The 21,922-nt window shown below is 34.3% G+C and overlaps 1 long non-coding RNA gene across 1 annotated transcript in view; it reads right to left on the bottom strand.

Annotated features, from left to right (window-relative positions):
* LOC134690560 (uncharacterized) overlaps window positions 1–11,577 on the bottom strand; it is a 31,160-nt gene extending 19,583 nt beyond the window's left edge. Inside the window, exon 1 of the long non-coding RNA XR_010101971.1 lies at window positions 11,514–11,577. This is a non-coding gene — a long non-coding RNA (uncharacterized LOC134690560). The remainder of the gene's footprint in view (window positions 1–11,513) is intronic.
* Between the last annotated feature and the right edge of the window lie 10,345 nt (window positions 11,578–21,922).

Genomic DNA, 21,922 nt, shown 5'->3' with positions numbered 1-21,922 from the left:
CAGCAACCCTCTATCAAGAAAATTATGATAGGAAATGCAAGCACGGGAATATCGTATCAATTGGGAAATATATACCTCGTATGCAGGTGCTGCTGGAATGTTGCACCTTAGAAATGCATGAAAAGTTCACAATTGGAAAGCTGAAATCATATCTTTTGTCGTAAAGTTTTGTTTTCAACCGACCCTCATTGTCAATTTCTAGATGTAAGTCAAGATATGAAGTCGACTTAACTGTATCTGTAGTATTCTTTATCTCTTTAACCAGACAATGACTTTATTTAAAGTTGAACAAATTTACCCAGAATTCAACCTGAATTCAAAATAAGCTATTGGTTGAAACAATGATGAAGCAACCATTCATTTATATATTGATTCAAACTTGAATGTCAACGTTGATTCAACATAGACTTTCAACGTTGATACAAATTTTCAAAATCTTATAATAATTCAACATTGATTGAATGTTTAATCAATATTTTTGTTTTAGTTTTTGAATACTTCTTGTATAATGACATCTATTACAAAGCAGAGCACACTACTACATTCATGTATACGAACTGAATTGACGGACTCTAATTTTCTAATTAATACGCGTAAACTACAATATTGTCACATAAACACAATTCTCGATTTTTTGACGGCAAATCGATTTTTTGTTTTGCTTCTTCTACAGAAGCGGTTCACATTCTTTTTTTTTACTATTAGACGACATTCTGAAAATTTACAGAAAAGACGCCCATATGTTCTCTGATGAAGACTTGAGATATTTATATCTGATGGAGAGATAGAGGGTTGTCTCTGACGATGAGTCGTGTCAAGGGAAAGTTGTCTCTGATAAGGAATTGTCTCTGATGGAGAGTTATCTCTCATTGATATTAATCTCTGTTGGGAGTTGTCTCTGATGGAGAGTTGACGGAGTTGTCTCTGACGGTGAGATGTGACTAAGGAAAGTTGTCTCTGATTAAGAATTGTCTCTGATGGAGAGTTGTCTCTCATTGATAGTAGTGTGTCAAAAATGTAGTTAAGGCATAAGACAATATTTGTATTTTTTTGTAATATTTGCAAGCTATCGGGTTGTTCCGCTACTGTAATTTCCTTCGAGAATGGTCACAGTGCCTCGAACAGGTAGCTTGTAATAGTCTGGTGATTTCAGTGCTATAGAGGCTATGTGTTTTAAAACTAGTTGTCTCAGGAACAAGGTGCTTTAGAGACTAATCGTTTTAGAACTAGGTGTCTCGGGAACCTACGGTTTTGGAGCTTGTTCATATTTGAAAGTTTTTTTTAGCAGTTATAATTGTTTAACAAATCAGTTAGGACCTCGGAGTCAGTGAAAGAATTAAGGATACATTGAGGTTATAGTTTGTGACTATTTTTTGATACAAAGTTAATGGTGTTAATATCATTGTTCCTTTATTAAGTTTTAAAGGTTAAGTATTGGTTTCGTAGTATTTAAGTAAAGCCTCCAAGTTGTAGTAAGTTTTTTTAGTTAATTAAAAGATTGATATTGGAGTATCTCTGATTCTGTGAAAACGGATACGGACATATAGTTCAGAGGTCAAACACTTTGAAAAATTGGTTAGCAGCGGGGGATTTGAGAAACTTCAATATTGTATTTAAATAATCACATTTTTTCATTGTCAATACTGTCAGAATTCCTCACACTGACTTTGGAACAGACAGGAACATACTCCAAAGTACAAATATTGAGATAGGGGCTTAGTCAAAGATTATTCCACAGCATGTAAATAACTGATAAATATATCACAGCTTCGAAAAAATTAGCATCAGAAGACAAATTAGATATATATAAGACAAGTCTATCCATAAAAGCAAAAATATTATAAAGGCCGCTACGTTTGACGGCAAGGGTCATGGATAGATTACATGTCTCATTTCGATGCATGTTCAAATATAAATAGTTGGACAGATGTAGAAAAGGGTTTGTATTTGGCAGTCTAATTGAAAGGACCAGGGGGTATCAGGAAATCTACTCACAGATAAAAGGCAAGATTCTAAAAAACTTGTCAGGTCTCTTGAATAGAGATTTTCGCCTGTCAATCAAACGGAATTGTACCGAACACAATTACGGGAGCTTCGTCAAAAGGCTTTCAAAAGTCTGCCTGCGTACCCAACGGCCCCTTAAGAAGTTGGAGAAACACTTCCTAAGGAGCAATTTATCGCCTGACTCATGAGTGTAGACATGAGGCTAAGGATAAAACGAGGTAGGCCTGCTGACTTGAACGACCATTTCGATATGCTGTTAAACTTTTAATAAGGCCGAAATTAAGCAAGGTGATGGGAAGGGCTATTCAAGGGCTATAACTAGAGACGGGACCAACAGTGACGCAAGCGACAAAACAGTAGAGCTACTTAAAAACATGCAAACAGCCTTGTCTGATCTGCAGCAAGAAGTTAATGCTTTAAAGCAGAACCGGTAATAATTCCATAATCTAGAAAGTAGTGTGAAAAGAGGACATTCAAACTCCCAAAACGTACCCGAATTTTCCCACGAAAAACAGAACCGTGTGATAGAAGTTAACAAATTAGCAAACTAGGCTGGTATGTTTATAGAAGCTAAAGTTAATGGTTGTAAAGCCAAGTTGCTTATAGACACAAGAGCGACAGTAACTCTAATTTCAAAGAAATTATTTGACAGCATGAATTCTCCGGTTCTGTCACCAATGGACAGAGAGATATTAACTACCAACGGTTCTCCATTGATTGTATTTGGGAAACCCATCACTGATATTGAAATAAATGGTGATGTCTGTTCCAACATAGCTGTGATAGCAGATCTGAACTTAGATGGTACACTGGGAATAGACTTCCAAAGGAGCCAAAGTTGTGTAATTAATATTACCATAGGTAATATTTGGGTAAACGGAAGAGACACCCGAATACATTTTGAAGGTCAGTTAGGCTGCTTCGGGGTATGTGTAGCATTGACTGTACAACTGCCTCCTCGGTGTGAAGTACTGGTGTCTAGAACCATCAGAGAGCCTGCTCTACCAATCAAAGAAAAAGTAAGTATTGTAGATACAAATAAAGGAATATTGGCTAAGATGAGGAGAATACCTTATCACATTGCTACCAGTGTCGCAAAGTCTTTAAGAAGTCGGCTTATCGCAGACGTCGTATGAGAAATTTACACAGGAATAATGACGTTACAATCATTGAGCTACCAAGGGAACATGACGTTTACTCTAGACAGAGATGTCAACCGAAAAGAAGTCTCAGAAAATGACAGCTCCGAAAACGGAGATAATGATCTTAAAGAGCCTGAATGTTTATACTTCTGATAAAGTGTTTCTGGAAGGACTTAGCAAAAGAAAGACAACACGACAAGAGAAAATTGTGGCTTCAAAGCAGAAAGAGTTATTGAACATGTTGAAGTACAGAAAATATAAAAAGTCTGTTATAAAGTCTATATAAAGAAGTATGTTAAATAGAAATGAGGTTGAGGAGAAAATTCGAAAAGAATTTCAATCTCTTGTTGAAATTTAATCGGTTATTGTAGATAGCCATGGTGTTTTTTTGTTATAAAATATTAATGTTATATTTATTGTAAGTGTTGAGTTGTGTTGAAATACACTCAACACATAGAAAAAATATATCAATGTAAAGTCCGTCGGATTGCGACGTTTAATCCGAGGTCCCATGTGCAGGGAAACGTCAATCCCTGTGTATGTAAAAGAACCCTAATGTAAGTCATAAGTGCTTCTTGTCGAGGCAAAACTATTATATATAATATATAGCCTTATTCTGATTGATGGAGTAATACTGAGTTGAGTTCATTTACTGCTAATTTTAGACTTTCTGGTTGAGTGATAGGTATAAAAAGTAAAATCTACAGATACTTTTTTTTTTTAATAACTTTGCATTACGAACCAAATGTAAAAAAAAATCACATTTTTCGGGAGAGGTAAATCAGTTTAATGACATCCGAAAGTTTTCTACTGCTAACAATCTTTATCCATATATCTGGCAGAGTCCAAATATTATCAATTGTATACAAAAAAACCTATCAGAATTATAACTCGTTAGATAAAAATGTTTCCAGATGTAAGCAAACAAGGTAGCATATTTGCCTTTAAGTTGTTATTCAAATTCATAAAAAGGTAAATTTTGCCTCAACATTTTTGATTCAGTGAAGTTTCATCTACATGTATATCCATCTTATTGCTAGTTAAAGTTAACAACAACACTCAAAGCACTATGTTTTGTCAGAGTAGGTTTTACATTTTCTTAATGCTGATTTGAGGCATAACTTGGAGGTGTGATACCATACTGAGGAACTGCTCTACTTATAAAATCGAGCGTGTGAGCTAAAAGCTCAGATATATTATTTCCATTACAATTTAGGAAATGGCTTTGAAAAATATAAATAATACAATTCAGATAATTATACTTGACAGTATATCGACATGCTGTGTTTATCAACAGTAACAATTCAGTGAAAGTCAAGGTAAAGTAAATGAGCTATGTCACAGCTTTTTGGTAAAGTTTTGCATGGAACTTTAGTTCGTTGAATTACAACTGAAAATGAAAATAAATCATTCATTCATCTGTTTGATTTTCTGAAATATAACGAAAATTATCCTTACAAAAAGATAAACATCTTTATAAAACCCACATTAAATAGGCGAACACGTTCAATGTATTTAAATGTGTCTTAATTATTAAAATTGTCAATCACCAATCCATATATTTTTTTTTCAAAATTGATATATAATTGTTTATACATGTATTTCCGTTTTAATAAATTAATGTAAAACAAAAACCCAGTTCAAATTTTTAATTTCAATTTCAAGTTTCCGTCTTCCTAAAGTTTAATAAGAGGTTTCCGCTTCCCTGGGAATTACCTCTTTTCTATATGTCATGAATTGAAGTCAAACACATTTTGATAACGAAACAATTATTTTCACAATCTTGATACCATAAAGCTGTTTTGCTTTAGTTTTCAGTGTTATTTCGTACTATTTAAGTTTTCAAATCCTATATATGTTGCCTATCGGTAAAAATATATGGTTTATCATTCAATCTCTAAAACCTTTTTATTCAAATTTCCATATTCAGTCAAGTCTTTTTGTAAGATAATTACCATTTACAAAGATTTCTGTATTTGGGGATGTGTTAGTATTTTTGTGATTTTACTTTTTACAAACAAGCGATTTTTAATTTTAGTTTCTTGTGTATAATTCGGACGTCCATTATCACTGAACTAGTATGCATATTTTTTTAGGGGCCAGTTAAAGGACGTCTACGGGTGCAAGAGTTTCTCGCTACATTGAAGACCCATCGGTGGCCTTCTGCTGTTGTCTGCATTATGGTTGGGTTGGTGTCGCTTTGGCACATTCCCAATTTCCATTCTAAATTTTATGACATTCACCTAATCCCTATCGTGAGATAACTAATCGATGGCAATGACTGATCAATCTATTCTAAGAGTAACACGATAGGATTCCCATGCGGAACAGAAAGAGCATGCCCTTCCGGAGCACTCCCGATATTTTAGTTGGACTAAAAAACGGGTGTTAAAAATTTTGTTTTCTGTATAGTCTTTTTTATGCTCCTTGTATTTTCGTCGTTTTTAATAAACGAAGGTGTTCATGTTTTATTGGGTTTTCGATTTCCCATTGGTCTCTGCTCTCTCTTTTCGGAAATAGGAAAATATCGATGGAACAATATGTAGAAAGTTATTGAGTTTCTGGAAAAGTTTCGATGCAGCAATTCCTTGCAAAATATCGAGTTTCTGGGAAAGTTGCTATTATAGTACCCTCAACAAATGCACAATTAAATACATTTTTGTACTTGTGCCACCTTCCTGCTAATCATGAGCTACACGGGAGTCAGAGCACTGACGCTTTAATTTAGTTCCGTTCGTCGCGGTAAAGAAAATTAAGACTTCATACTCACCGTTTTACTTAGGAACTAGCTCGTAACAAATCTGAATCAGCAAAACGTTCTTGTTATCCATTCGTTTGCTGTTTTTGAGCTTTTGGTTTTGTCATTTGATTAGGGACTTTCAGTTTTGAATTTTCCTCGACGTTCGGTATTGTTGATTTTTTACTAGTACAAAGCAGGGTTTATAGTCATATCACATTATAACATGGTCTTGATTTGAATATGAATGCGATATTTTAAGTCGCTAATTATAAATAGCCTAAAACCGGTCCTTGTGGTGTTTAACTTTTTAAGCAATTCCTGTTATTCTTACTATGCAAAATCAATTCATCCATACTGTAAATAATTTGTCTATCAAACTTATGAATGTCACTAGGAAAAAAAAGTATGTCTATTACAACGAAAGGACGTATGACTATGACCAGAGAAAGGACCTTCCACTTTTACTCAGGAAATGACCTTTTACTTTCTCCAGATAAAGGACTTGTTACCGACACCATGAAAAAGATTAGTAACTTTTTCCAGAGAAATGACTGGTGACGTTGTGCTTACAGACTTTCCGTTTAGAATTTTTCGTATTTTAGTAATTTTACTTTCTACCATTAAAATAAACTATAACTGTCTCTAGTGCAAGTACGCTTGCATTCATCATTGAAAAAACCTGTGACTTTTTCCAGGGAGGGAACTTATGACTGTTACAATGGAAAAGGCATGAGCCTGTCACCAAGTAAAGGTCATGTGACTGACATCAGGTAAAGGACGTGTCATTTACCAGGAAGAAGACTTGTAACTGTCATTAGGGAAGTAACCAGTGACCGTCCCCAAGGAAATCAACTTACACTGTTACTTTTACATGAAAAAGGACATTCGACCTTCACCAGAGAAAGCCGGGCATGCAGCTGTCACAAAATAAAGGACCCATGACTGTCCCAAAGGAACAGAACAGTGACCTTCATTAAGGGAAGGACTTTTAACAATCACCAGGGAAAGGACATGCAACTGTCACCAGGAAAGGACTTATGACCGTCACCAGGGAAAGGACATGCAACTGTCATCTGGAAAGGACTGGTGACAATCACCAGGGTAAGGACATGCAACTGTCATCAGGAAAGGACTTGGGACAATCACCAGAGAAAGGACTTGATGCTGTCACCAGGGTAAAGACATGCAACTGTCATCAGGAAAGGACTTGTGACAATCACCAGGGAAAGGACTAGTGACCGTCACCAGGGAAAGAACTTATGACCGTGACCAGGGAAATTTAAGGACATGCAATTGTCATCAGGAAAGGACTGGTGACAATCACCAGAAAAAGGACTTATGACCGTCATCTGGGAAAGGACTTATGACCGTCACCAGGGAATAGAAATTGCAACTGTCATCAGGAAAGGACTGGTGACAATTACCAGGGAAGGGATTTGTGACCGTCTCCAGGGAAAGGACTTATGACCGTCACCAGGGAAAGGACTTGTAACCGTCACAAGGGAAGGACTTACAAATGTCAGCAGGAAAGACTTGTGACTGTCTCTAGGGGAACACATGTGACCGTCACCAGGGAAAGGACTTATGACAGTCACCAGGGAAAGGACTTACAAATGTCATCAGGAAAGACTTGTGACCGTCACCAGAAAAAGGAGATGTGCCTGTGATCGTCGCCAGGGAATGGCCATATGGCTATCACAAGGGAAAGGATTCGTGAACGTCACCAGGGAAAGGACTTATTAGTGTCATCAGGGAAAGGACTCACAAATATCACCAGGAAAGGACTCGTGATTGTCACTAGGGAAAACATATGAATATCACAAGGAAAGGGACTAGTGTTTGTCACCAAAAGAAGGACCTAGGCCTGTGATCTTCACTAGCGAATTGGGACCTGTGACTATCACAAGGAAAAGGACTCGTTAATGTCACTAGGGCAAGGACCCGTTAATGTCACAGTAAAAAATGTCACAGTTCAATATTAGCATGGAAAGTTTCAATATATGTGTAATATTCCTAAAAAATTCATGGATCTGGGTTGACAACTCTAGAATGAGTTGATAACACAAATTAGGTACCTTCTTTTTTTAATTTAACTGGTTGATTTGGAATAGAATAGCTTGTACGCTTTTTAAATAAATAGTTTTGTTATTATGAAGATTGTTTGATTATTTGACATGCCCATAGATCTTAACATTGCCTTAAATACACAAAACAACAACCGATACATATTTACAAGGGAATACAATATAACAGACTTTTTAGTCTTAAACTAATTTCTTGAATGATAAACTAATAAATGAATAGGTTAAAAAGGATGTGGCCTTAAAATCATTTTACCGATGCGACAGCAACTAATGACACAAATAAATAGAAAAGGTGGGATAGGGGGTCCCTTAACATGTTAACAACACCTCGATTTTGGCAAAAACAGTTAACAAAAAATGCAAAAATGCTTATAACAGTTAACAACACCTTGAAAAAGCCCAAAACAGGTCAACACGAAAAGGTTTTGCCCCCCCCCCCCCAAAAAAAAAATCCAGGCTGAGAATGAAACTTTCAGTTTTCAACAATAACCAGATGTCTATGCAGCATGTTACATTTACATCGTACTGAGTCAAATAATATGACTGATGCGGACATAATTGTTCCCATTTTTATCAAACATCGTACTTTCACAAGTTCACAGCAATGGTAGACAGTACTTTGACGATTGCTTGATTTAGATATGAATGAAAACCACGTGACAGAAAACACTTGAAATCACGAAATAGACGGAAATTTTAAACGTATTCATCTATAATGAATAACAAAAATAGAATTCAATACATGATACGTATTAGTCGAGTATCACAAGAAATTAAATATGTTTAAAAGAAGCAAGATTAAGAATATTTATAATTTATTGTTTAATTAAAGATTTATGATCTATTTACTAGTAATGTTAGATAAATAGTTTACAACGTATTTGGCACTCTACACTTGCAGCAGCAATTGTATGCTAGATTCGGGTTTAATGCAAAACATCATTCTTGATTATATACAGTTTGCATATGTTTTACCTCTTGTACATGTTGAGTATTAAAATCTTATAATTGTTGTTACAAAGTTTGGAGGAATCTTGCTATATATTCAGATCTGATAGTTACTTTCAGGACCATGATCCAATTATGTATATCGATCACAGGCTTTAATCTATAATCCAAATCGGCTTAATAAAATAAATAAATTCACATTCATGCAGTGGTTGAGAATAAAAAAGTTGTATTAGCAAATCTTCAACAACCATAAAACAGGCTAAACAAGCAATAGTCCAGTGACAGTTCGTGGCTGACATATTTTGATCTGGTCATAATCCGCCAGTGCTTTGATCTTCATAACTTGTTATTCATACGGTGTTGGAGCATTATATTCCACGAACGTATATATAGTCTGTTCATTACATAATGTATGTATACTGATTGTGATAAGAAAAAGTGATACGAAAATCAACTTGACTTGACAGGGATCAAATTCACTGGACAAGGATCAACTTGACTGAACAGGGATCAAATTCACTAGACAAGGATCAACTTGACTTAACAGGGATAAACTTGACTGCACAGAGATCAAATTCACTGGACAGAGATCAAATTCACTGGACAGAGATCAAATTCACTGGACAGAGATCAAATTCACTGGACAGAGATCAAATTCACTGGACAAGGATCAACTTGACTGGACATGGATCAAATCCACTGTAAAAGGATCATCTTGATTGGACAGGGATCAAATTCACTCGACAAGGATCAACTTGACTGGACATGGATCAAATCCACTGTAAAAGGATCAACTTGACTGGACAGGGATCTAATTCACTCGACAAGGATCAACTTGACTGGACAGGGATCATCTTGACTGGACAGGAATCAACTTGACTGGACAAGGATCAAATTCACTGGACAAAGATCAACTTTACTAAACAGGGATCAAATTCACTGGACAAGGAACAAATTGACTGGGCTTGGATCAAATTCACTGGACAAGGATCAACTTGACTAGCCAGGGATCAAATTCACTGGACAAAGATCAACTTGACTGGACAGGGATCAAATTCATTGGACAAGGATCAACTTGACTGGACAGGGATCAAATTCACTGGACAAGGATCAACTTGACTGGACAGGGATCAAATTCACTGGACAAGGACCAACTTGACTAGCCAGGGATCAAATTCACTGGACAAAGATCAACTTGACTGGACAGGGATCTAATTCACTGGACATGGATCCAATTCACTGGACTGGGATCAACCTGATTGAACAAGAATCAAATAAATACTGATGATAGATGTTTTAATTGAGAATATGAATGTTCTTTTTCATGATCAGGTTGAAGAAATAACAGCATGTTATAAAAATGCTTTTCTATAGTTCATTACAATGTTGACCTCTTTATTGATTGGTTGTTGTCTCATTGATATATACCTCTAAATAGGCGTAAACGTACGTTACTTGTATTGTTTTTCATCTGATGAGTAAAGCCTTTTTCAACTGATTTGTATAGTTTGTTCTAATGTTGTACTGTTATACCACCGTCCCATGTTAGGGGAGAGTTGGGATCCTGCTAACATGTTTAACCCCGCCACGATATGTATGTATGTGCCTGTCCCAAGTCAGGAGCCTGTTATTCAGTGGTTGTCGTTTTTTTATGTGTTACATATTTGTTTTTCGATCATTTCTTGTACACAAATGAAACCGTTAGTTTTCTCGTCTGAATTGTTTTACATTGTCATTTCGGGGCCTTTTATATATGGCTGGCTATGCGGTATGGGCTTTGGTCATTGTTGAAGGCCGTACGGTGACCTATAATAGTTGTTAATTTCTGTGTCATTTTGGTCTCTTGTGGAGAGTTGTCTCATTGGAAATCATACCACATCTTCTTTTTAATATTAAATTTATCTTGAAATAATCAAAATAACTAATGCATAGATTTTTTTTCAAAATTGATATACAAATGTATTGCTGATAAATATATTTCCGTTTTAATGATGCAAAACGATTTTCACAGTTCAAAGTTTACGTTTCAATTTCAAATTTCCGTCGACGTACATGTGACGACGTGTACGATAAGAGGTATCCGTTTCTCCAGGAATTACCTCTTTTCTATAGGTTATGAATTGAAGTCAAGCAATTTCTGATAACAAAACAATTCTTTTCACTATCATGTCACTATACAGTTTTTGACAGAATTTAGAAATTTTTCAATTCTATGAGCTTACAGCTTAATTTCCGCCTTCCCGATAACAGAGTTTTTGGCAAAATAACTCATTCTTTCCTATCATATTGTCGTCAATGAAGGCTTCCGGTTTTCTTTGTGTTTTCGTGTATTTTAAAAATCATTGTAAGATTTATTGCATGTATATATTATTTGAAATCCGTTTTATTATCCTTCTTATGCTTAGTCTTTCTTTAAAAACGTATGAAAATAACAATTTTTTAAACGTTCAATTTTCCCACGATTTCAGAAAAGACCTCCAATCACATTTCCTAAAAGTTGAAAAAATATCTCCTAAAAGTTGAAAAAATATCTTAGCATACAGTGAAGGAAAATGATCATGCTGTCATATAACTACTAGTAATCATATTTACCTATCTAAGCAGTACGTTACAAAAATCGCCTTGCTGCCTAAAAAGGCCTCATCTCGATTAGTAAGGAAAACAGGAAGAGAAAATATGTTGTGAAAACGAGACAACAATAAAAACACTGACGTACTGTTAACTCGCAAGACCCCATATATAACTCTTTGTTCATGTCTTGATCTGCCTACGCGAATAGCACTTGGCAGTCTTGAATCTATAATAAATGGAAAAGGAAAAGGGGGTGAAGGGTTCGATACATTAATAAATTGTTTTATTATATGGTGTTTGTAATTATAAGATACTGTAGGGCTAGTGAGATCATAAAAAGTTTTTAAAAAATAGTTCTTTTTGTTTTGCTCTTTCTGTATATACAGCTATTGAAAACATAAATTCAGGTGTGTAGGCGATACATGTATTAATAATAGTCCAGTCGATTTGTACAGATTTTTGCAAAATTGCTCAGACTGTGGTAAAAGCATGAAATTTAGAATAATGGTAGTATATGTTATGGAAAACATTTTCAGCTACGGACCCAGTCTGAGAGTCGAAATTAGCGGGAGAGGCAGCCATTTTTAAAATGGTGGACGTTTGATTTCTAAAAATTCATGATTTTTTTATTAGGGAAGAAATTGACGTGAAATCTGATAAAAACAGTGATACTGATTATACCAATTGTTTTGATGAACAAAATTTATGAAAATGTTACCCATACGGAATTGCGGCCATATTAAAAAATCCCGAAATATTAAAGACAAACTAGGTATAGCTCCAAAGTCATAATTCGCAACAAATTCAATTAATTTACACTCCTATAGCTTATAGCTTACTGTCACCATATTATGCTACATTAACAAGATATTAAGTTGTAGATTTTTGTATCTTTTTAACTACATACCAGAACGTTTTCTCGTGAACTTATAAACAGAAGCGTCCACACGGAGAACAAGAAAAAAATACAGTTAAGATTCTAATATCCCAGTGTTTAAGTAGTGCTTTACCAGTATACATGTATACCTTTATACCTTTATCTTCGGGTCGTTACATAAGCCAATGGCTTCTACTGACCCCTCATCTTGGATTGTCGTATATGATTTCTCATCTCATTATAATCTATTTATATATAATATATTAAACTTATCAAAAATACTTATTTAGGTGTGTGCAGCTGAAACACTACGAACATATGAATTTATATGGTTTCCAATTTTCGCCATTTAATGCAGACTTAAAATTATTCAGAGTCTTTGCCGTCACCGTTAACATGGTTAAATCTGAAAGATTATATTCCACTGATCCACTACTCTAATTGAAAAAGTATTAAGTCTATGTGTAGTCTTACACGGTTTTTTAAAAAGTTTTAGTGAGTGACCTCTAGTATTATTAGATGGTGCTAAAGTAAATAGGCTCATTCAGTCGATGTCATCTATACCATGCAACGCTTTGTAGACTTGTATCATATCATTCCTATCCCTACGATATTCCAAGGTTGGCAAACCCAATGAACGTAGTCTGTCTTCATAATTAAGATGACAAATATTTTTTACCAGTTTTGTGGCCCTTCTTTGTACAGATTCCAGTTTGCGGATGTCGTTTTTAAGAAACGGTGACCAGACACATGTCGCATATTCAAACAGCGGACGCACTATTGATTTATAAACAGTAAGAAACATATCTTGATCCATGTACTTAGTAATCAATGAATAATGAATAAGAGATAACACTCTCTGCCCTTTGTTTTAAATATCACGTATGTGTTTTTAAAATTTCAAATAAGACTCGAAAGTTACTCCGAGATCTTTTTCTTCGTTCACTGTAGATAATGCAATAAAATTTCCGGATTCATCCAACATGGTATAACGATATTGCATGTCATTGTCAGGATTAATATGCAATACTTTACATTCAGCAGCATTACATTTTAATTTCCACATATCCGACCATTCACATAATCTGTCCAAATTTTCCTGTAAATTACATCGCTCATAATCTGACGAGACTTTAGAATAAACTTTACAATCATCATCAAAAACTTTCACTATACCCTCTACTACATCAGGAAGATCATTTATAAATGTTAAGAAAATAACTGGTTCTAAAACACTTCCCTGAAGTACACCACTCACCACGTCTGACCATGTTGATGTTGTGTTATTTATACGAACACATTGCTTACGCCCAGATAGAAAACTTTTTATCGAATTCAAAATGCAGCCCTTTATTCCAAGTTTCAAAAATAACGCTGATGTGGCACGGTATCAAACGCCTTGGAAAAGTCAAGGAAAATCGAGTCCAGTGGAAAACCACTATCAATTAATTCAAAAACCTCTAGGAGTTGAGTAACACATGATCTACCGGGACGGAAGCCATATTGACTACTAGTAAAAAGATTGTTCGTGAAAATAAACTTCATAATATTGTCTCTAATAATGGATTCACATATCTTACATACCACTGATGTTAAGCTTACAGGTCTATAATTACCAGGTTTCCGATTTTTCCCTTTCTTAAATATCGGTGATACTATTCAATCGTCTGGAACTTTACCCTCTTTGATAGACTTATTAAAAATTAGAAACAATGGATAACAAATTGCATGTCTTACTTCAAATAAAATTTTCGGATGAAGACCATCAGGTCCTGCAGATTTATCTGTCTTTAATTTATTCAGTTTCTTTAACACATCTTCCTGGCAAATATCAACATCATTTAAAAAATTGTTGGACTCTGAATTAGTATCATAATCTTTCAAGTCCTCTGTTTGAGAAAAAAATACTAGTAAAAAACTTATTTAAAACTTCAACTTTGTCAGCAGTACTGGATGCTAAAATACCATCCGGTTTCTCAAGCATACCTATTCCTGATCTAGTCTTGAGTTTACTGTTAACATAATTCCAAAACGAATTAGCATTAGTCTTTGATTCTAAGGCCACTTTTTGTTCAAAACTATATAAGTTGGCATTTTTAACAGCATTTGTACATTCATTGCGATCCTTCACATATTTAACATATGCCAAATTATTTCTTGAATATTTATATTTTTTCCATGATTAACGTTTCTTGACAATTGCAGACTTTGTAGCTCTATCCATCCACAAAGGTGGGGCTTGTAAATTTACGGTCAGTTTTTTACTTCGGAATAAATCTTTCAATGTTATCGGACATAATAGAAGAGAAACATTTCAACATTTCATTAATGCTTTTATTATTAAGCAGAACTATGTCGTTTAGAGTCTCATTAAAAAGCTCATAGTTACATCTAAAATATGAAAAACGATCTCCAGAAGTATTTCAATTATTCAAATAGCAACAAAAATCAAAAGTTATCATGCAATGGTCACTCTTCCCAACTGGCGAATCCATTTGTATAGAGTCTTTGGCTATCATGTTTTTTTCATTTGTAAAAACCAGGTCAAGTAAATTAGCATTTTGACCAGTACGAAAACGTGTTGGTGTATATATATGTTGAAAAAGGAAATTATTTTGCATACACTCATAAAATTTAAAAGGATCTGTGTTAATACCACTCTATACTTCATTATCAACACACTTGATTTCAAGGTAATTTAAATCTCCCATAATTAAATAATGGCTGAACTTAAAGTTACGAGCATGACATTTTAAACCGTTCAATTTCTTATCATTACATGGTACAGACGACGGACTCCTATAAATACAACCCAATAACAGTTGATCAGTTCCTTATAATTTAACTTCATGCCACTCTGATTCATTAAAACCAGATTCTGATAAAAGGTCAACTTTGAAAGCTATCAAAGACTTGTGAATATAAATAACTACACCTCTATCACCCACTTTGTCCGGTAATCAGCTAGATTTAGCATGGATGCTATAGATTTATCCAAAGAGTTCTTAGGATATATTTTGCATAAACCTAGTATATGTGGCTTCTAAATCGATAAATGTGCCTCAAACTCTGAACGCAGGGTGTCAACATTAGAAAACAAAACTCTCAACGACTTCATATTATCTTCCGAAGTAAATTTCTTATTCTCCTTAACTGATTGGGTATCGGAAACACCCTGCGAAATATTTAACTGATTTGTATTGTCATTAACTGTAACTGTAACATAACTATTAACTGGAACAAAATTATCAACATTTTACTGTTAACATATTTACATTTGAAGTATTTGAATAATCATTGTTATCATTATGTATCGCGATCGGGGGCCCATGGAGGAATTCCCGATTTTGGCAATTCAACTATCTTCTCTCTACGAATGGCCTAGCTCCTATGGGAAAAATCCTTTTTCATTTGACCCAATTCAATACGTAGAGCATTCTTAATTTCTCTCTGATTTTTGTTAGGTCTCTGCCAATTTTCTTGTGAGCATCTATCTTGGTGTCTTTCAACTTGTAAGCATTACGGATAAGATTGTTCCTAGAGGTATTATCTTTAACAACTAACCTAGTAAGTCTGAATTTCCCAGAGCCTTTCTTAGGCTTTGCACCTAAACGTGTATTCTCGTCAATAGCAATATTGTCAATCCCTATTAGTATAACTACAAAGCCCTCTTTTCTTTTCCTCTGACTTGTCATCAATAATCTATATTGCCAACCTCCGTCGTCCTCGAAATATTGTATAATTAATTTCTGACTTTCTCTTTCAGTCAAGTCTTAGGGTTTTACAACTTAACATGCATCACTATTTTTTTGTATTTGATGACGCCTTAATGATAGTAAATAAACATAAATCACATCGCTATTATATGATGTCCGGTCAATGGATATGATTTATGAATGTCTTTTGGGCACAGCGAGTTTGACTTGTGGAGGAAGAACAGTTCACCCTGCCAGAGCACATAAGTTCGCCCCTATTTTAGTTCGGTTCGTGTTGATTTATTGATTTAGATTTTAATTAGATTTTAGGGTTATATTTTTTAAATTTAATTTTTAATTTCCATGTTCCCTTTCCGCAAAAGTAATGCTTATTTATCGTCCTCTAAATTATTGTTTTGATTTCAAACTTTCTGATTCTGTCAAGTCTATGAAAATTTATCATGTACCAAATGTTTTTGTATTTGGTGACGTCTTATGGTTAGACAAGAAACATTATCAAATCATAGTAAAACATCGAAGTAATAGTAAAAACTGGTCAATGTGTTTTACATGTTTTAAGAGTAAAACATCGGGATCCCAACGTGGAGTAGGAACTGCTTATCATTCCGGATCACTAGAAATAACCTTTGATTTTTTCTGTTCTATTTTCTGAAATATAACTGATTCGGGAGTGATTTTTTCAAAAGAAATTAAAAGATGCAAAATTGTATTACACGCATCGTTCATTAAACTTGATATGATGTTTATACATAAAATTAATTTCCGTTTTAAAATGTAAAAAATTAAAACCGTTCAAAGTTTAAGTTTAAATTTCAATATCCGCCTTGTAAATGTTTCCACGAAAAGATAATTCCGCTAGTCCCGGAATTAGCTTTTTTCTTGTGAATTGAAGTTAATCAAATTTTGATAACTGAAAAATTATATTGGCAATCATGTTTATATAAACATGGTTATGAGAGGATTTAGAATTTTTACATGTTTTAAGAAATTCATTTTAGTGTTTGGGTAATTTATTTCAAAACTGTCGTCGATTAAATCACCCGGTCGACCTTTCATTGTGATTGTATATTTTACAAATCATTTTTATACTTGTTGTCATTGATGTCAACATGATCAATAAAAAATAGTTTTAGGATCCTTCTGATTTTTAATCCTACTATAAAACGTGAACGGTAGTATTGGTGTCTATCATCATCTTGGATTGTAATTGACAGAGAACCTTAGGTTCAGATTTTCAATCTAATTAGCAATTTTTTATGAGTAGTGCGGAAATCGTATGTGAATTTTCATGTAAACGAGTTAATTTATAAGAGTTTAACTTATAAATCATAATATTTCTACAAGCGTAGATTATTTTTGCTTGATATTTTTTTGGCAGTTTAAGGGGAGAAAATTCTGAAAAACTGCATTATCTGAAGAAATCTACATGAACTTTTGCTATTTTGTATTTTATCTTTATAAAAGACATACGGTGGGCCTATCTTTTCTTTTGATATTCTCAAAGCATTATTTTTCTAAACGCTGGCATCTCGTATTTTATTTTACAATTATGTCATTTAGTTTACCTTCTAATCACATACTGGTGCTTTTTCCCTGTATAATCCATACAAAATGTGTCATAATGTCACAACCTGTAGCTTGAGAAATTGAGAAACATTTTTATTATGGTCTTGAAAAGATCACAATATATACTGCGTTTTTGGCAAAGAATGAACAAATTCTATCATATTTATTGTATAATCCCAGTACACCTTCAAAATATTTTATTTAAAAATAAATGTTTTACGATTTAAACAAGCCTTTCTATTATATTCCTCAAAGTTTAAAATAAACCTTTGCATAGTGAAGTAAAATGGTCAGACTGTTATATAACTAATCACATTTATCTTTCTGGGCAGTACGTTAGCAAATTGGCCAAAGCTCGATGAGTAATGATCACAGGCACACAAATGTGTAGTGAAATCGAGACAATAATAAAAGCACTGACGTACTGTTAACTCGTAGGACCTCATACATGTAGCTGTTGGTTAATGTCTTTGTCTGACTACGTGCATAGCGCTTGGCACACTTCAAGCACAAATAATTGTACTTGACTTTATATTAAAAGGGAAAGGGAAAAGGGAGAATGGTTCGATTTATTGTTTTCATATACTATTTTTGTAATTTTGAGAAATATTGCAGAGCTAGTGGTTCTTTTTATTTCTCTCTTTTTATACGTGTACAGCTATTATAAACCTGTTCTATGTTTGTTCGCGATACATGTATTACTAAGGCACCATATCAACCTCCGTATCTCATAAGTTCACCCTAGTTAACTTTGATTCATGCTGTTTTGCTTTAGTTTTCAGTGTTATTTCGTGTTATTTTAGTTTTCAAGTCCTATATATGTTGCCTATCGGTAAAAATAGATGGTTTATCAAACGATCTCTAAAGCCTTTTTATTTCAACCTTCCATATTCAGTCAAGTCTTTTGGTTGGAGAATTACCATATACAAAGATATCTGTATTTGGGGATATGTTAGTATTACAAACAAGCGATTTTTAATTTTATTTCCTTGTGTATAATTCGGACGTCCATTATCACTGAACTAGTATGTATATTTGTTTAGGGGCCAGTTGAAGGACGCCTCCGGTTGCAGAAGTTTCTCGCAACATTAAAGACCCATTGGTGGCCTCTGCTGTTGTCTGCATTATGGTCGGGTTGGTGTCGCTTTGACACATTCCCCATTTCCATTCTAAATTTTATGACATTCACCTAATCGCTATCGTGGGATAACTAATCGATGGCAATGAATAATCAATCTAGTCTAAGACTAACACGATAGGATCTCCATGCGGAACAGGGAGAGCATGCCCTTCCGGAGCACTCCCGATTTTTTAGTTGGACTCAAAAACTGGTGTTCAAAATTTAGTTTTCTGTATAGTCTTGTTAATTCTTCTGGTATATTTGTCGCTTTTAATAAACAAAGGTGTTTATGTTTTATTGGGTTTTTCGATTTCCCATTGGTCTCTTCTCTCTCTCTTATCGGAAAAAGGAACATATCGATGGAACACTATGTAGAAATTTATTGAGTTACTGGAAAAGTTTCGATGCAGCAATTCGTTGAAAAATATTGAGTTTCTGGAAAAGTTGCTACTAGTACTCTAAACAAATGCACAGTTAAATACATTTTTGTACTTGTGCCACCTTCCTGCTAAGCATGAGGTACACGGGAGTCAGAGCAGTGACGCTTTAATTTAGTTCTGTTCGTCGCAATAATGAAAATTAAGTCTTCATACTCACCGTTTTACTTAGGAACTAGCTCGTAACAAATCTGAATCAGCAAAACGTTCTTGTTATCCATTCGTTTGCTGTGTTTGAGCTTTTGGTTTTGCCATTTGATTACGGACTTTCAGTTTTGAATTTTCCTCGGCGTTCGGTATTTTGTTATTTTGCTAGTACAAAGCAGGGTTTATAGTCGTATCACATTATAACATGGTCTTGACTTGAATATGCATTCGATGTTTCCACCAGTCGCTAATTATAAATAACCTTAACCTGGTACTTGTTCTGTTCAACTTTTTAAGCAATCCTTGTTATTCTTTCTTTGCAAAATCAATTCATCCATACTGTAAATAATTTGTCTATCAAACTTGTGAATATCACTAGGAAAAAACATATGTCTATTACAACGAAAGGACGTATGACTATGACCAGAGAATGGACCTTCGACTTTTACTCAGGAAATGACCTTTTACTTCTCAAGATAAAGGACTTGTTACCGACACCATGAAAAGGATTTGTAACGGTCTCGAGAGAAATGAATGGTGACGTTGTGCTTACAGACTTTCCGTTTATAGTCCAGCGGATATCAGAATAATTGATCACTTTATGGTAAAAGCATGAAATTTGGCATAGTGAAAGATTAAGGTCTTTAGGAAAAATTCAGATATGGAGCCACGAAAAAAAAATCCAATATGGCCGCCAAATTCAAGATGGCCGACATAAGTATAACATAATTCACTTGATGAAGTATTCCAATTTGAATGAGTTCAGAAGATGTCACAAACTTAAGGAAATACAATTAAGATATGTCAATTATTATTTTTTTAACCTTATAATACAGTAATCATCAAATGGCGTCCAAATTCAAAATGGCGGGTAAAATGTCTAAGTTTTACAGTATTCGTAGGTATACACAATCATTGTGTAATAGAAATTTACCAAATCCGTGAAACTGGTCATTTGATATCGACAAAGGCCTACAATGTATCATTAATGCCTGGGTGCATAGATAATATTTTCAAAATGGCGGCAAGATTCAAAAGTTTACGTTTGTTTTAAATGGTATAAAAATAATTAAAAAATAATGGATCAATTATTTCAATACAAGCACGTATAAACAAACATATTATTATTTAATGTAACAGGTGACATTATCTATGAAATAAAATGGCCGATACAACTCAAAATGGCGTCTTTTGCGAGTTCTTATTTTTCACAGTTACAGGTAATCTCCTTAGAAAATATCACAATTTTCCTGAAATGAAAACAAAATCCAACATATGCAGTATTGAATCTGTGCAAAGATTTTTTTTTTTAGAAATGAGATAAGAAATAAAACAAAACTCACAAGTAACTATTTAACATAACAGCAGATTGAAATTATAATTAAAATATGATACAAATGCAGAAAAATCAAAAGAAAGCATAGTCTCAATCAATTTCTCTTTAACAGTCTGTGCATTTTAATGCTGCTTTCAAGAGTTTACATGCATGACATTGAAACTTCAGCAAGCACAGACCAGAATGATACCATCAAGTTTTTGCCAACCAAATAAATTTGGTGATGACATACTTGGATTTGCAACTAAACAATTGCCCCAAATAACGCTACCTTGGTAAGCTGCACGTTTCGTATGTTCAATGAAGAAGTGCATGTCGTGTTGGAGGAATATTGTCAATTGTTCTTGTCTTCTGCTTGAAAAATAGTTATCAAAGGTACCAGGATTATAATTTAGTACGCTACTCATTCACCATATTAGCTGTACTAGACCGTTCATACAAAAGCACAACATATAGTTCTATTACTTTTAAACACTTAAAATTTCCACTTCATTTGGATTCTCAATTACCTGCAGAAATACTTCTGACAAGTCCTCATATACGAACCATGTATCCCAAGCTAATTTCTTACCTTTCCCAGAAAAGCTGAGAGTGTGTCACAACCGTTAAATGAATGGAACAGTGCTAATAATCTCAATTAAAATGGTCCTAGAGCAAGGCACAATCCATGAATTGAAATATATCGAAAGTTCTTTCCAGTGCCAAATCCTATCCACAGCTGTTTAGCCATTTGAATTCTCCTTTTAATTCAGCTGGGGTTAAGGACATATCAATTGAAAGTTCTCCTTCAACGAATGGGATATCTGGTTCACTAATCTCAGTACAGCTGGTGGAAGATTTTAATATCTCTCTGGTAAAAGAGACACTTTCTTTGACTGGCATTTCAACATAGGTTCAGATTGGTCAAATGTTTGAACAACGCCTTGAACACCCTCTGAAATATGTTGGAATAAAGATATACCTGTACCATGGTATGAATCTTTTAAAAAGATAGTGCTTGGATTGTGATAAATGTTGTCTACAGCATATGAAGTAAATACATTTCGTAGTAGATTGGTAGGGCAAACAAAACATTCTTGGACACAACGACGACAAGCATCATTGGCCATGGAAGTAAAAATTTCTAACACTCGGTCGTAGTTGACAGACAGTCCAAGTTTTAAGAAAGTATCTACTGTCTTACAGTGGACCAACGTTCTCAAATAAGCACAAACTGGAGGTTCATGATCTT

Source organism: Mytilus trossulus, chromosome 11 (assembly GCF_036588685.1).
Source record: "Mytilus trossulus isolate FHL-02 chromosome 11, PNRI_Mtr1.1.1.hap1, whole genome shotgun sequence".
Lineage (NCBI taxonomy): Eukaryota > Metazoa > Mollusca > Bivalvia > Mytilida > Mytilidae > Mytilus > Mytilus trossulus.
Note: the sequence above shows the minus strand (reverse complement) of the source record. Positions and strands in the feature narration are given on the sequence as shown.